This window comes from Ranitomeya variabilis, chromosome 6 (genome assembly GCF_051348905.1).
Source record: "Ranitomeya variabilis isolate aRanVar5 chromosome 6, aRanVar5.hap1, whole genome shotgun sequence".
Lineage (NCBI taxonomy): Eukaryota > Metazoa > Chordata > Amphibia > Anura > Dendrobatidae > Ranitomeya > Ranitomeya variabilis.
Window position 1 is genome coordinate 105,962,849 of NC_135237.1, and position 15,976 is coordinate 105,978,824.

The following is a 15,976-nucleotide window of genomic DNA, read 5'->3' on the forward strand; positions in this document are numbered from 1 at the left end:
CCATTACCATGAAGGTGATATTGACGCATGAAATCATTTAAAGTGTTATGATCTGTATCAGAACATAGTCTTTACTAGATATAGTTTGTTTCAGTTTCAATTGAGACATAATTAGGTTTTTCTCTGAGAAAACGTTGATGGATAAAACACAAAAAAATGTCCTTAGATGTCAAAAATAGCTATCTGCTGTGGTTAAGAACTCTCTGTGGCTAATATACTAAATTAGATTTTTGAATAAAATGAAAAGTATTGTATCTTTTAGAATTCCTTTAAAGAAGTTTTCTGGGACTACATCTTTCTATGGCCAGTAATGAGATGATATTGATAAATGAAGGCACTTCATTTTCTCAAAAAAAGTTGAGTTAAATACCTTGCAAAAATCCATGATCTCAACTTATTCTGCCGCTCTTATTCTTTTTGCATTTGGTCCCTCCCTCCCCTGCCTCCCTGAAGCTAAAAGTCTGTTTAGTGGTCTCATACACTGTTGAGCTGTTATTACCAATCTTCTATCAAAATGTTAATCTAGGGTAGCAATTAGTACAGAAATCATATAACACCCCATAAAAAAGTATTTACTTTATTTAATTATGTTAAAATGCCACCAACCTGTGGCCATACCACACACAACCAAAAACCACCGTGAAAAAACTGGTGTAGGGGTGAATGTTCCCTAAATCATGCCTATGCTGGTGCCTTCCTGGCTGCGGGGGTTGGTGCCCTAGGGGAAGCGTTGTGGCGCCCCCGCTCAACGATGGCTGACCCTAGTGTCCCTAGATAAACCCTACAGATCCAATTGGGTCCCTCCACCCAAATAATAAGCTAAAGGTACCCCTGATGTCTAAACAAAGGTCACATCTATATAGGGAATCCTAAACCCCACACCGTGTTATAAAAATAAATAATGAAAATAATGGAGAACATGTTATTAGGAATTTGACGGCAATAGAATATATTGTGAATAGAATAGATTGTGCTGAATATATTCTATTGCCGTCAAATGCCTAATAACATGTTCTCCATTGTTTTTATAACATGGTGTGGGGTTTAGGATTCCCCATAAATAGGTGTGACCTTTGTTTAGACATCAGGGGTACCTTTAGCTTACTATTTGGGTAGAGGGACTCAATTGGATCTGTAGGGTTTATCTAGGGACCCTAGGGTCAGCCATCATTGAGCGGGGGCGCCACAACGCTTCCCCTAGGGCGCCAACCTCCACAGCCAGGAAGGCGCCAGCATAGGCATGATTTAGGGAACATTCACCCCTACATCAGTTTTTTCACGGTGGTTTTTGGTTGTGTGTGGTATGGCTACAGGTTGGTGGCATTTTAACATAATTAAATAAAGTAAAAAAAAAATTATGGGGTACTATATGATTTCTGTTATTACCAATGTCTGGAAGGGGGTAGAGTAAAAGCCCAGGTCTTCAAAGAATATTCTGAAGGAGCGCCCAGTTGGTTTGTAAGTAAAAATTTCAAATGGTGCACTCCAAAAGCAACAAATGTGAATATCTCTGTAATGGGGAACAAAATGGAAAAGGGCAACAGAATCAGGGGATCTTTACAAATTATTTAAGTCAATTTTATTTTAACAAGTGATGATTCATTTCTTTAAGGATATGAAAACATTTGAGGGCTTTTATTTTTCTTTAATCCATGCATATTTCACTGGGAAGCATTTTTACTGTAGCGTCTTATTAAAAATCATGAATTGTATGAATTTGTAGCCTCTGTATAATTCAGTTCTGTTGCAGTTACAATGTCAGGAGCCTCATTCCGACTAAGTGGGTTTGTAGCCTTAGCTCTCTTCTTCTGAACAATGTTCTAAGGTGATTTATGAACTCACTACTTACAACCTTAAAAACTATGAAACTATCAAATAAAAGTTAAGCTTCATGTGTTCATAAATTCAGCTTAGAAGATCATTCAGGCAGGCAGAGATAAGGGCTGTATATCTGAATTTTTACTTAAGCTCTGTCAGATTTCACTGTTAACTTATTCAGTTGTGTTCCAAAGTGATATTGTATAGTGTGGGATGGCCGATGTCTCTCCTATTTACTTTATTACTGTTGGTATAAATTTGTATGATATGCAACTTTTCATTCTATTTGTTAACACTTTACATTGCATAGAAAAAAAGATAACAGTATATCTAATACATTTGCAAGTTAGACAAAAACTGCTATTTCTAGAGTGTTAATGTGAATAGCATGTGTACATTAATGCATGAGTTATATGTTACTTCAAACACAGCATTTAATAGGTAATGGAAGAGTTGACATTGCCACACACATCAGGTAAATGTTGGTTCAACTGACATATACAGTATATGAGTGTGTTCCAACATTCCATCTACAGGAGATCAATTTCCCCACAGAAGATAAGCCATCTCCTCAAATGTCTGGCAATGACTTCCTTCTGCCCCTTGAGAATGTATGCAAGTTAAGCCACACCAGATACCATATGTGGATGTATTTATGCAGGTCCAGAGTAAAAGCTGTTGGTCGATAGCTATCAAAGCTGTGTAACCGCATAAGATATATGACCGCCAGGGATGATTATTAGAATTGTTCCATTCAATATAAACAAGCATATATTATTGACATACTATTAAATGGGTTGCTTAGAAAAAAGGCACTGCTTTTTATTTTATATATTAATTTACATTTTTTTAAAGGTCATCACTCTTTTGTTTATGGGCGTGACTTATGATGTGATTCTGCTTCATTAACGTCAAAGCAGATGAAAAGAATCAGAATTTATGTCGCTAGAATTTAATTTGATGATTATTGTTGAGGTAAATATATTTGTGTTGCATAAAAATGTAAGGTGTAAGGTACTGTTGGACTGCTCCCTTGAATTTCACACAGTCAAATTAATTGGCTTCTATTGAAGAACTAGGTTGCTTTATATGGTATGCATTGTCTTCAATTTTTGTCTCAAGGTGAGAAGGGATTCCTAGGGTCTTTTAGGGTGAGCCGCCATGAAGCAGAGGTGCAATTTGCATTCAAGATAGGTGCCAACATTCGCTGATGGGTAGGGTCTATCTAGGGGACAACAGGGTGAATTAAGTACACCCATTGTGATACCCCTTGGTTGCCTGGTTAGGCTTCTTTCACACTTCAGTTGTTTAGCGTCAGTCACTTCCGACATAGTGACGGATCGACGGATCCGTCACAATTGTTGAGAAAATGGTTCCAACGGATCCGTTTTTTTGACGGATCCGTTACTTGGGGGTTGTCTGGGAAAAGTATCTACTTTTTGGAGCATGTGCAATTGAAAAAGCGGATTGGGGCGACGGATCCGCCGAAATGACGGTCGCGACGGATCCGTCGCCCATAGGCGGCCATTCTATGGAATGACGGACGCGACGGATCCGCCACGAACCATCATTTCGGCGTTGCCAAAAAACGTTTCAATGTCTGTCTATGTCTAGACAACGTCCGCCAAAGTTCGACGGATCCGTCGCATGACGGATGGAACGGATGACCATCCGTCACAATCCGTCGCCAATGCAAGTCTATGGGAAAATAACGGATCCGCCCCAAAAAAATGACAGATCCGTTATTTGAGGAAACTGGCGGTTTTAGACTGATGCCAAACAACTGAAGTGTGAAAGAGGCCTTAGGCGTCATATGTGTTTGTTGGTCATTTATAACTAAGTTTAATAAAAGCTAATTTTTAATGGTATTAGTTTTTTTGGTGAGCTCTTACTTTTACTTTACCAGAGTGAGCTCAAAATCTGGTGAAATTCTTTTCTCTGTAAGGAATAAACTGCAGGAGGGAACATAACTTGATTCCATATATCATCAGAATTTAAAGTAGAGCCTTCTGGTGAAATCTGGCAGGATTTGGCCTGTTTCACTGATTTTTTTAATCACTGGTCTATACAATGCATTTGGAGAATTGATTCACTCATTTTTATTACATATTAGATAAATTTTACATTAGTCTTACATTTTTCTAATGTCTCACATAAATCTTACATTAGATGATCTGGATTAAGCCCTCATTCCACTCTTGTCATGCCCCAGCTTTGACCATTTTGGCGTATCTGTAGAAAACTGACATTTAAACACCAGAAGTTGCAAAATGCTGGTGAAACCTTGTGTTCCACAAACATTTTGCCACTTATCAAAAATATTTGAAGTCAGATTTCTGATAAAAACACTTTGATGAATTAGGACCATAAGGATATGTTTCCATGGGGCATAATTGCTGCATTTTGGACGCAGCGGATACCCCACTCCGCCCAAAGTACCGCCCCTTTTGAACGCATTGAATACATTTGGAATCACTGCATCCTATCCATAGACTGGGTTATTTATGTTACGGAAACGGAGAATCTCCACAAGATAAATAGACATGCTGCGGTCTAGATAGAAAGACGTGCCGCATGTTCAGATACGCCGGGTTGCTGGATGCGGCTGTGTGCACATAGTGGAGATGGGAATTCATAAAATCCCCTCCACTATCCTGTAACATCTGGACGCTGCGGATTGGACACTGCAGCTGTACGCAATGTCCAATCAGCAGCAAATCCTGATGTAATACGCCATGAGGAAACATATCCTTATTTATATCCAATCTTAATCCCTTCCACAACTTCCAACTACAGATGTCCTAAATGTGTATCATTTTCAGACAGCGTAAACGTAGACTACACAGTCTTAAATTGTTGCAAATTTATGATATCTCCTGTTTCATTAATTTGGTGTATCTTTACACCATCTAATATTCACATACTTTGTGCCAGGAATTTCTTTTTTACCCTTTGTCACATTTCAGGCCAGACCCTTTTTTCACACCAGACAATGCATACTTTTCTGCTACGCCATACCCACTGGTTCAAAAAGTTGAGTTCATAAAAGTGTTTACGTAACATAATAAATGTGGGGAGTATCTAATATTTTTTGTATAGACAAATCATGAATTGTAGTGCATTTAGTTTACTAAATTTCAGTGAATACTTTCTTCTCAAACTCTAAATCAACCTGCATAGGAATATGAATAATATTTGCATCTGCTGCCTCATTTCATATCTCAACACCTGATGCAATTGCCAATACATTTTTTTCATTTTCAATGCATTTACTATATCTAGGCTATACCAAACACAAAACTCTTGGCTGTGGCTTAAAAAGAAAAACTAACACCTTTTCAATCTGCATCAGATTCTAAAACTTGACTCAGCTTCCTATTCTATATCTACAGTAGCTTGTGAAAGTACTCATCCCCCTTTGCTTTTTACTAGTGTTGAGCATTCCGATACCGCAAGTATCGGGTATCGGCCGATATTTGCGGTATCGGAATTCCGATACCGAGTTCCGATATTTTTGCGATATCGGGAATCGGGATCGGGATGCATATTCATGTGTAAAATAAAGAACAAAAATAAAAAATAGGGATATACTCACCCTCGGACGCGCCCTGGTTGTAACCGCTGCGACCGGCAGCCTCTGTTCCTAAGAATGAGCGAGTGAAGGACCTGCGATGACGTCGCGGTCTTGTGATTGGTCACGTAACCGCTCACGTGACCGCTCACGTGACTGCGACGTCATTGAAGGTCCTTCTCGCTCATTCTTAGGAACGGAGGCTGCCGGTAGCAGCGGTTACAACCAGGGCCCGTCCGAGGGTGAGTATATCCCTATTTTTTATTTGTATTCTTTATTTTACACATGAATATGGATCCCAGGGCCTGAAGGAGAGTTTCCTCTCCTTCAGACCCTGGGAACCATCCAGGATCACGTCCGATATTTGTGTCCCATTGACTTGTATTGGTATCGGGTATCGGTATCGGCGATATCCAATATTTTTCGGATATTGGCCGATACAATCCGATACCGATACTTTCAAATATGGGAAGGTATCGCTCAACACTACTTTTCGCCAATCTTGTTTCCTTACAACCTGTGTTTAAATATTTTTGTAATCCAATTTGTGTGTGATGCATCACCACTAAAAAGTCTAAGTTGGTGAAGTGAAGTGAGAAAATTATATTCATACATTTATGTTATCAAATAGCTAAAAATTGGCATGTGTACAAATATCTACCCCTTTTGCTATGAAGCCCTTAAACATTTCTAGTGCAAGCAATTACCTTCATAAGTCACATGCTTAGTGAAAGGAAGCCCACTTTTGTGCAATCTAAGTGTTACAAGGTCTGTCAATATATACATTTTACCATTTCATTTCTGAAAGGCCACAGAAGCAGTGACACCATTAACCCCTTACCGACATCAGGTGTAATAGTACGCCTATGTTGGTATCCCTCCCTTTGATGTGGGCTCCGTAGGTGAGCCCATATCTTTCCCGGGATGTGTCAGCTGTTTTGAACAGCTGACATGCCTGCAATAGCCGTGGGTGGAATCGTGATCAACCCGTGGCTATTAACTAGTTAAATGCCGCTGTCAAACTCTGACAGCAGCATTTAAATGGCGCTTCCGGCAATCGTGCTGGAAATACACACTCCGGTGACCTGCATCACGTGATCGTGGGTCACCGGTGTGTCGGCATGAAAACCCGAGGTCTCGTTGAGACCTCTATGGTTGTCAGTGTCGGATTGCTGGGAGAGCCACCCAGTGGTTGGCACTCATAGAAAGTCAGCAATTCTACTACATAGAGGCCATCGCCTCTTTGTAGCAGAGCTGATCGGGCTATGGCAGCTTCTAGTCTCCTATTGAGACTATTGAAGCATGCCAAAAGTAAAAAAAAAGTTTTAAAAAATATAAAAAATTGAAAAAAATATTAAAGTTCAAATCACCCCCCTTTTGCCCCACTCAAAATAAAACAATAAAAATAAAATCAAACCTACACATATTTGGTATTGCTGCGTTCAGAATCACCCAATCTATGAAAAAGAAAAGGATTAACCTGATCGCTAAACGGTGTAGTGAGAAAAAAAGTAAAAATGCCAAAATTAAGTTTTTTTGGTCACTGCGACATTGCATTAAAATTCAATAATGGGCAATCAAAACATTGTATCTGCACCAAAATGGTATCATTAAAAATGTCAGCTCAGCAGGCAAAGAATAAGCCCTTTCCTCACCCGAGATCACGAAAAATAGAGACGCTACTGGTATAGTAAGAAAATGGCGCAATTTTTCTTTTTAACAAAGTTTGGAATTTTCTTAACCACTTAGATAAAAAACAACCTAGACATGTTTGGTGTCTATGAACTCGTAATGGCCTGGAGAGTCATAATGGCAGGTCAGTTTTAGCATTTATTGAACCTAGTAAAAAAGCCAAACAAAAAACAAGTGTGGGATTGCACTTTCACCGCATTTGGAATTTTTTTTTCCGTTTTGTAGTACATGACATGGTAAAATCAATGGTGTCGTTCAAAAGTACAACTCATCCTGCAATTAACAAGCCCTCACATGGTCATATTGGCGGAAACATTAAAAAGTTATGGCTCTAGGAAGAAGGGGAGCAAAAAACAAAAATGCAAAACCGAAAAAAGTTCCGGGGGTGAAAACATAAATAAAAAATATCCTAATCTTTTATGATCCCCAAAGCACCATCAAATCCATTATCATTAAATGGAGAGAACACGTTAGCACAACAAACCCACCAAGAAATGGCCGTCCATCAGAGCTCTCAGCCTGGGCATGGAGGGCAGCATAGGGACCAAAAGTAATGCTGAAGGAGCTGCAGACTTCATAATTAGAGACTGGAATATTTGTCCATAAGAATACAATAAGCCCTACACTTCATAGAGGTGGCCTTTATGGAAGAGTGAACAGAAAAAAGCCTTTACTTTACAAAAATTGTAAGGTTCATTTTGAGCTTGCCAAAAGACATGTGGGAGACTCCCAAAATGTATGGAGGAATAAACGAATTTAAAAAAAAAATGTATGGAGGAAGGTGCTCTGGTAAAATGAGTCCAAAATTGAACTTTATGGCCTCCAAGATAAAGCAACACAGTTTATCACAGTTCAGTCTGTCACTGATGTGAAACTGGGATGAAGGTTCACCTTCCAATAAGACAATGACCTAAAGCCTACTGTTAAAGAAACATTCGAGTGATTTGAAGGGAAACCTGTAAATGTTTTGGGTTGACCTAGTCAAATCCCAGATGTTAATCCAATAGATAATATGTGGTCAGACTTGAAGATTACTGTTCGCCAGAGTAAACCATCTAATTTGAAGGAGTAGGAGCAGTTTTGCCTTGAGAAATGGGCAAAAATTCTAGTGACAAGATGAAGAAAACTTATAGTGACTTATTGAAAACGCCTTGCAACTGTAAGTGCCATAAAAGGAGGCTCTAGAAAAGTACTTACTTTATAGGGTTGATTATTTATACACACTGAAGTTTTCAGTCATGTTGTCCTATTTGTTGTTTGCTTCACATAAAAAAGAAAACCAAATGTTCACAGTTGTAGGCATGTTCTTTACATGAATTGATGCAAACCCTAAAAAAACTGTGAAATTCCAAGTTGTAAGGTAGCAAGACACGAAAAAAGCAAAGGGGTGAATACTTTTTCCCAGCCACTGTATATTCTTGCTCATTATATGCCATCACTCTATCTCAGTTCCTTTGATGCTCATAGTATTAAAATTCTCCATCTTCACCCTAAACTAAAATGCATTATCAAACTCCTGCTTACGTTTCTTCACCAATCTCCATTTTCAATGCTTTTTTATTCACTCAGATTTTGCCTGTTCCCCTATCTCTAAATTGTAATGTAATATAATAAAGGTTTTCAATCTATATATGGTTGCACCAGAGTTTTCATTTGTATGAGTCTTATACTTTATTATCTTTTTGTTCTGGCTTAAGATCGTCTATTACAAAAGGATAATGAAGGATAATGTCATATGAAGCATAATGGTAAATTTCAAGAAAAAATTATTATTGATAATAACGACATACAATGAACTTTCCTTTTTCACTTTGATAACTGGCATCAAATATTTATTATTATTTAGACTAATAAGCTTTAATTATGTGTGGACTAGTACTATAGTTTACAAAGGTCAACAGTGGCAAGGTTACATGCTATTTTCTTTCTAATAAAACAAAAATTAAAGTGCATTGACTTCAGATACTAAGAGAAAACCATTTTATGGCCATTTCTAATGAAGAAATTGAATTGTCTAGTTGTTTACGACATATACAGATTGTCTTTGTGTCTGGCTCCTTTTGACAAGCAGCCAATCAATATCTCAGGTTGGTTCCTAATGCTGGCACATATTGACTAAAGAGTCATCTCCAAGCATTTCTTGTATATCATAACAGGGCATACTAGAGACTAGCAAGGTTGATGATTGGTGGAGGTCAGTATGGCTTCTTATGTTTAGTTATGCTACTTAAGCCTTTTTAAAAAAATGATGAATCAGAAAACCCCTTTCATGCAGCATAAAGTAAACATTATATATCCATATATGTAGATAAAATTGAGATATAGCCCCTCAACCTATTTGAAGTTCCTTCCCAGGTAAGATGAACATCTTGTGATTGTTCATTTCACTTTCATTATAGCAATGGTTGCTCTATGTCCAGATTATAGAGAAGTAAATCCTCTGTTATGAATAAATATTTTTAAGAGAAAGATTTGGCAATATAAAGATCTTATTTGCTGTCCATAAAATGCCTAGTTACATTGCATTCTAGAACATCAGCCTTAGACACATTATTCCAAAATACTTTGAAGTTGGTGTCTTCTACCTGTCGTTTAGCTGTTGCAAAACTATAACTACCTTTAGGGCATACTGGACATTGTAGTTTTGCAACTGTTATTAGAAGTGAGAACTGAGTTAGAAGTTCAAAACCCTTTATGTATCTTAAGAATAGGTCATTTAAATACAATTTGGCAACAGAAGCAAAAATCTAACTCATTTCCGTAACCATACAGGCTTCATTTGGATTCATTCATGGCATTACTTTTTACTTGTAGGCATGTATTTTGGGCTAAAACCTATTTCACAATTTGGTTTCATTAACTTGTTTTAAATTTGTTTTCTGTAGCCTCTGTGTTAAACTTTTGAATGCTGGCTGAAAAATGAGTCATCTGAAAATCTGTCAGCTGGTTCTAATGGGAGAATTTAGGGTCTAATTTTAGGGGTCTGTTAATAGAAGGCAGACTGGTCTCTTGTAGTGATGAGCGAATATACTCGTTACTTGAGATTTCTTGAGCACGCTTGGGTGTCCTCCGAGTAATTTTTAGTGCTTGGAGATTTAGTTTTCATCGCCGCAGCTGAATGATTTACAGCTATTAGCCAGGCTGATTACATGTGGGAATTCCCTAGCAACCAGGCAACCCCCACATGTACTTAGCCTGGCTAATAGCTGTAAATCATGCAGCTGAGGTGATGAAAACTAAATCTCTGAGCACTAAAAAATACTCGGAGGATTCCCGAGCGTGCTCGGGAAATCTCAAGTAACGAGTATATTCGCTCATCACTAGTCTCTTGTCTATTTACAGTTGAATCCAGAAGTTTACATATACTAAATAAAAGCACACATATGCATGTTTTTCGGAAATGAAATCAGAATAAACCTTTCGCGTTTTAGGTCAATTAGGATTGTCATAATTATTATTTTTTTGCAACATCTGAGTTAGAGACACACCTGTTGCTGTTTTTAATGCACACCTAAAACACACTGCTACTTTGCATAGCATCATGGGAAAGTCTTAAGAAATCAGCCAATATATCAGGAGAGAATTGTGGACTTGCAGAAGTCTGTCTCATCCTTGGGGACAATTTCAAGATACCTGAAGATGCCTCATTCATCTCTACAAACAATTACATGCAACTGCAAACTAGATGGGAATGTCCAGCCATCATACTGCTCAGGAAGGAGATGGATTCTGTGTCCCAGAGATGAACATGCTTTGGTCCTAAATGTGCATTTCAACCCAAGGACAAAAGCAAAAGACCTTATGAAGATGAAGGCGGAAGCTGGTAAGATTGTGTGAATATCCACAGTGAAACAAGTACTGTATCAACATGGGATGGAAGGCCACTCTGCCAGAAACAAGCCATTAATCCAAAAGAAACATAAAAAGCCATATTAATATCTGCAAATGCACACAGGAACAAAGACCTTAATTTTTTTAAAACATGTCCTTTTGTCTGGTGAAACTAAAATTGAACTTTTTATGCAGAATGACCATCTTTATGTTTGGAGAAAAAAGGGAGATGCTTGGAAGCCTAAGAACACCATTCCAACTGTGAAACATGGGGGTGGCAGCATTATGTTGTGGGGTTGTTTTGTTGCAGGAGGGACTGGTGCACTTAACAAAATAGAAGAAAAAAAACTAGATCGCATCCTGAGAAAAGGAGACTATGTGACAATACTGAAGCAACATCTCTAAGACATCAGCCAGGAAGATAAATCTTGGGTGGAAAGGTGTCTTCCAATTGGACAATGACTCAAAGCATACTTAAAAAATGGTAACAAAGTGGCTTAAGAACAACAAAGTCAATGTTTTTGGAGTGGTCATCACAAAGTGTATAGTGTATGAAAACTTCTGATTTCAACTGTTTATGGTTTGGTGGTTGGGGTCTGAATAAATAGGATCTGGCTTCAGACCTATATAGTTATTTATTAGGTCTGGTGTAGTCTATAGAACATTTCTTTAAGTTTTCTTGTTTGATATTAAAATGAGAATTTTATGCTCATGAGTCTAGCTGAACTTGTAAAATCCTCATTGCAATATGAAAGAGTATGTAATGATAAAACAGATCTTAAGCATTATGAAAACATTTTTATATACTATCAAAGTATGTACATCAGCCTCAACAGGTCTAAAATATATATTTAAAGTGGTATCCTGGTCTTATTTAAAAGTTAGCAATGGGAAGCTGTACTTATTAAATAAAAAAAGCAATTACTGGAATCAACCATGCTCTTCAGTGCTGCCCTGATAATCTCTACTGGACCAGAGAATATATTGTCACTAACCATTTACTTAACTGATGAAGCCACTGATTGTCTTCAGAATGTGGTGACTTGTGTCTGGGTTGTCATCTTTACTGGCCCACTGGAGATGGTTAGAGTGTTAGCTCTGGATTGGAGGACAGATTGTGAAGGTAGGTATGCTTTTTTACTTTTCTAAGCATCCCTTTCTACTGCTATCTGTTGTTTTTAAGGACTGGAAATTTAGCACCTTAGAGTTGCAGGTTTTTTGTTTCGGTTTTCCTCTGAACATATAGGAAGAGAAAAAGATTGGCCAAATACTCTAGACAGTGATGTGCCATATAACAGCAGCACTGAAGAAGATGAGAGTAGTAGTCTGTGTATAATGTAGAGATTCAATCGATAAGAGGAAGGAGATAGGGGAGGTACCAGCAGTTGTGCCAGATGCACTGTAATTAATCATTGCTATGAAGTAGCTGGCATCTGTCCTACATCATTTGAGTTACAATTACGCATTTTTTCTTCATTCTTAATACGCTAGAAAGCAGAAGCAAGACAGCACAATACCGATAGGTTCTTGAGAAAAAAAAATTAGTCTTAGTTAGAGATAGTGTGCTTACTTGCCACAAGCAACTGTACCGAGTCTTTTAATTTTCTTGCTCAATAATTTTTGTGAAAGAGGCAATATTTGTTTTTAAAAAATAAACAAGAAGATTTCAGACATTCAACTGCATTGCAAGATTTGTGTGTCGCAAGCAATTTTTTTTTTCATATCTGTTTTACACATCAAATTTTACATTTGTAAACATCACACAAATATAGTGCTCTGTTGCAGGTGCTGGATTATTAGTAAGAGGGCTAAATGTTGTTGAAAAAATGGAAAGCAATGTAGAAATTTAACAGTTTGAAAAAACACTGGTGGAATCCAGCATTTAATTTTGAAATGTAGATAAAATTAGAAATGCACGGATATGATGGTTCAAAATTCATTGGACATTGTTAGATTTTTCCGGGATGTATCGTTTTTATTAGTTGTTATTTTTATAACTGGATGTTTCAATAAATATCAGTGTTTTTATGTACATTCCGAAATTAAGTGCTGGATTCCATCTGTGTTTTTTTCGAGCATGCTGTTCCGTCTCCAACAGGGATTTTTCAAGCGAGCAGAGATTCATCATTTGTCTGAAAAGTGAGCTGAAAATATACATTTTTTTTCTATTGAGACATTTAACTGTGCATTTCTGTTTTTTCATATCTGTTTTACTAGTCCCATTTGACAACGGCACATTGTCACACCTATACTGCGACTTGCTGCCAAATGTAGCTTTCTGTTTATGTACCTACCTACTTAGCATTTCTTATCACATCCTGTTTGTCATGGGTTGAATAACTGGGACAAAAAAAATTGTCAAAAGTTACTATACTGTTGTACAATATATATGGTGAAATGAATAGCAATGCATGCGTTAGTGTAAAAGAATAAATCCTATATCACATCTAAGGGTACCGTCTCACAGTGGCACTTTGGTCGCTACGACGGTACGATCCGTGACGCTCCAGCGTCGCTCCATTATCGCTCCAGCGTCGTAGACTGCGGTCACACTTCGCAATGCACGGCGCTGGAGCGATAATTTCATGACGTATTTGCGATGTAGAAGTCGTACGCTCCTACGTATCAAGCTCCTCCACCCATTACATCGTATAGAATATCGTGCACACCTTTGTAAGGCTACGTTCACATTTGCGTTGTGCGCCACAGCATCGGCGACGCAACGCACAACGCAAACAAAAACGCAGCAAAATGCATGCAAAACGCTGCGTTTTGCGACGTATGCGTCCTTTTTTTCGTTGATTTTGGACGCAGCAAAAATGCAACTTGCTGCGTCCTCTGCACCCGGACGCGGGCGCCGCAGTGAGGCATGCATCGCAAAACGCAAGTGCAACGCATGTCTATGCGCCCCCATGTTAAATATAGGGGCGCATGACGCATGCGGCGACGCTGCGGCGCAGACCGCAAATGTGAACGTAGACTTACACGATGCGATCATGCCGCCACAGCAGGACACTTGACGACGAAAGAAAGTTTCAAACGATCTGCTACGACGTACGATTCTCAGCGGGGTCCCTGATCGCAGTAGCGTGTCAGACACAGCGAGATCGCAAGTATATCGCTGGAACGTCACGGATCGTGCCGTCGTAGCGACCAAAGTGCCACTGTGAGACGGTACCCTTAGAAAGTGGAACTTGCTAGCAGCAGCACAAGGACTGTCAATGCTCCATCATTAAATGGACTGTTACTAGGGTCACCATATGTTGCTATGGTGATGTCAATATGGCATTACCAAGGTTGTGCTAAAGAGGCTTAAAGTGGATGGATACAATTGGAGGCTGTTTACTATTATGATTTGTGGCAAATCAATTCACAGAGATTTATATTTTCTAGAAAAAATTTTCTTACCTTGGGATTTTAAAATTTAAAATATTCAAACATACTGCTTTAGTTTAAAACTTCATGATGTACGTGCACACATGATTGTTAGTGATGAGCGAATTGTGAAATATTCGGATTTGGGAAAATCAGCACAAATACTTTCTAATATTCGTGTATTCGTACCAAATAATGGATCCAATGCAAGTCAATGGGAAAGCTGAATATTTTTATGTTGGACCCAACAAACAGGTCTGGGGCATGAGAAAAAAGCTGAAATGGATGGGATAGATAGATATAGATGAAAAACTGGCAATTCATCACAGAGTGAAAGGTTAGAATAAAATAGAATAGATATACACACATAGAAAGGATATATAGATGTCAGTGATACACACAAATATATATGTATACACAGCTCTGGCAAAAATTAAGAGACCACCACATCAAAACCCTGTCAAGGGCAGCCCAATCTCCAGACCTGAATCCCATTGAAAACCTCTGGAATGTAATCAAGAGGATGATGGACAGTCACAAGCCATAAAACAAAGAAGAACTGCTTACATTTTTGCGCCAGAAGCCGTGTGAAAGACTGGTGGAAAGCATGCCGAGACGCATGAAAGCTGTGATTAAAAATCATGGTTATTCTACAAAATATTGATTTCTGAACTCTTAAGAAGGGGCCATGGATACTGGCCCCACCCCCAGGCTAAAAACATCAGCTCTCAGCCACCCCAGAAAAGACACATCTATAAGATGTGCCAATTCTGGCACTTAGCCTCCCTCTTCCAATTTGTCCTGTAGAGGTGGCAAGTGGGGTGATAGTTGATAGGGGTGATAACTGGGGGGTTGATGTCACCTTTGTATGGTCAGGTGACATCAAGCCCAGTGGTTAATGATGGAGAGGCATCAATAAGATGTCCCATTACTAACCCCATAGTCATAGTGTATAAAACCACAGGCATCCAGAAAAAAGTTCTTTAATTGAATGACAGAGACTCCTTTAATAAATCTTAATTAAACAATGCCTATGACATTACCCATTCCACTGTTGCCATTGTCTTCTGTGAAAGAGATCAAATAAAAAGCAAGAATATTCCTCACCATTTTGCAGAGATGATAATCCATTTGTGCCATGATGGGTCTAGTGCTGCTACATCTAGATGGCAGGCTGCATGGTTGCATGATGCAACTATACAGCCTGCCTTCCAGGAGAGACACTGAGCAGCATCTACTTTCGCTGCCCAGTGTCTCACGGTGAGCTCATAGGACCTATCTGACATCACCGCAAGTGTGAGAAAGATATCACGCTCCTGGTGCCATCAGAAAGGTCCTGGGAGTTCACAGCTAATGAACTCACTTCACCTATCTGACATCAGCATGAGGGCCAATAGAAATTTTCCCATGGTGCTTGTGCTAACATCAAATCAGTGCCAGAGATGTCAGAGTGTGCAATATGTGTGGCAACTGTGTGCCACCCATGGGCCACATCAGTACCACAAGGTGGGTGCCAGGGAAGCAGCGGTAGAGTAAGCGCTGTTCCCAGGCGCCTGGTGCTGAAGATGACTCTCCTAATTCTCCCCTGCTCTGCCAGCAATCAGCACAAGCAGAGGAGAATGATGAGAGTTGTATTCAAGTGAGAAAAATAACAGCAGGCGGCAGCTTTTGGGACTATTACTCCGATCA

General features: G+C 38.8%; 1 protein-coding gene across 2 annotated transcripts in view; it reads left to right on the forward strand.

Annotated features, from left to right (window-relative positions):
• KCNH8 (potassium voltage-gated channel subfamily H member 8) overlaps positions 1-15,976 on the forward strand; it is a 728,911-nt gene that overhangs the window by 569,904 nt on the left and 143,031 nt on the right. The window lies entirely within an intron of this gene.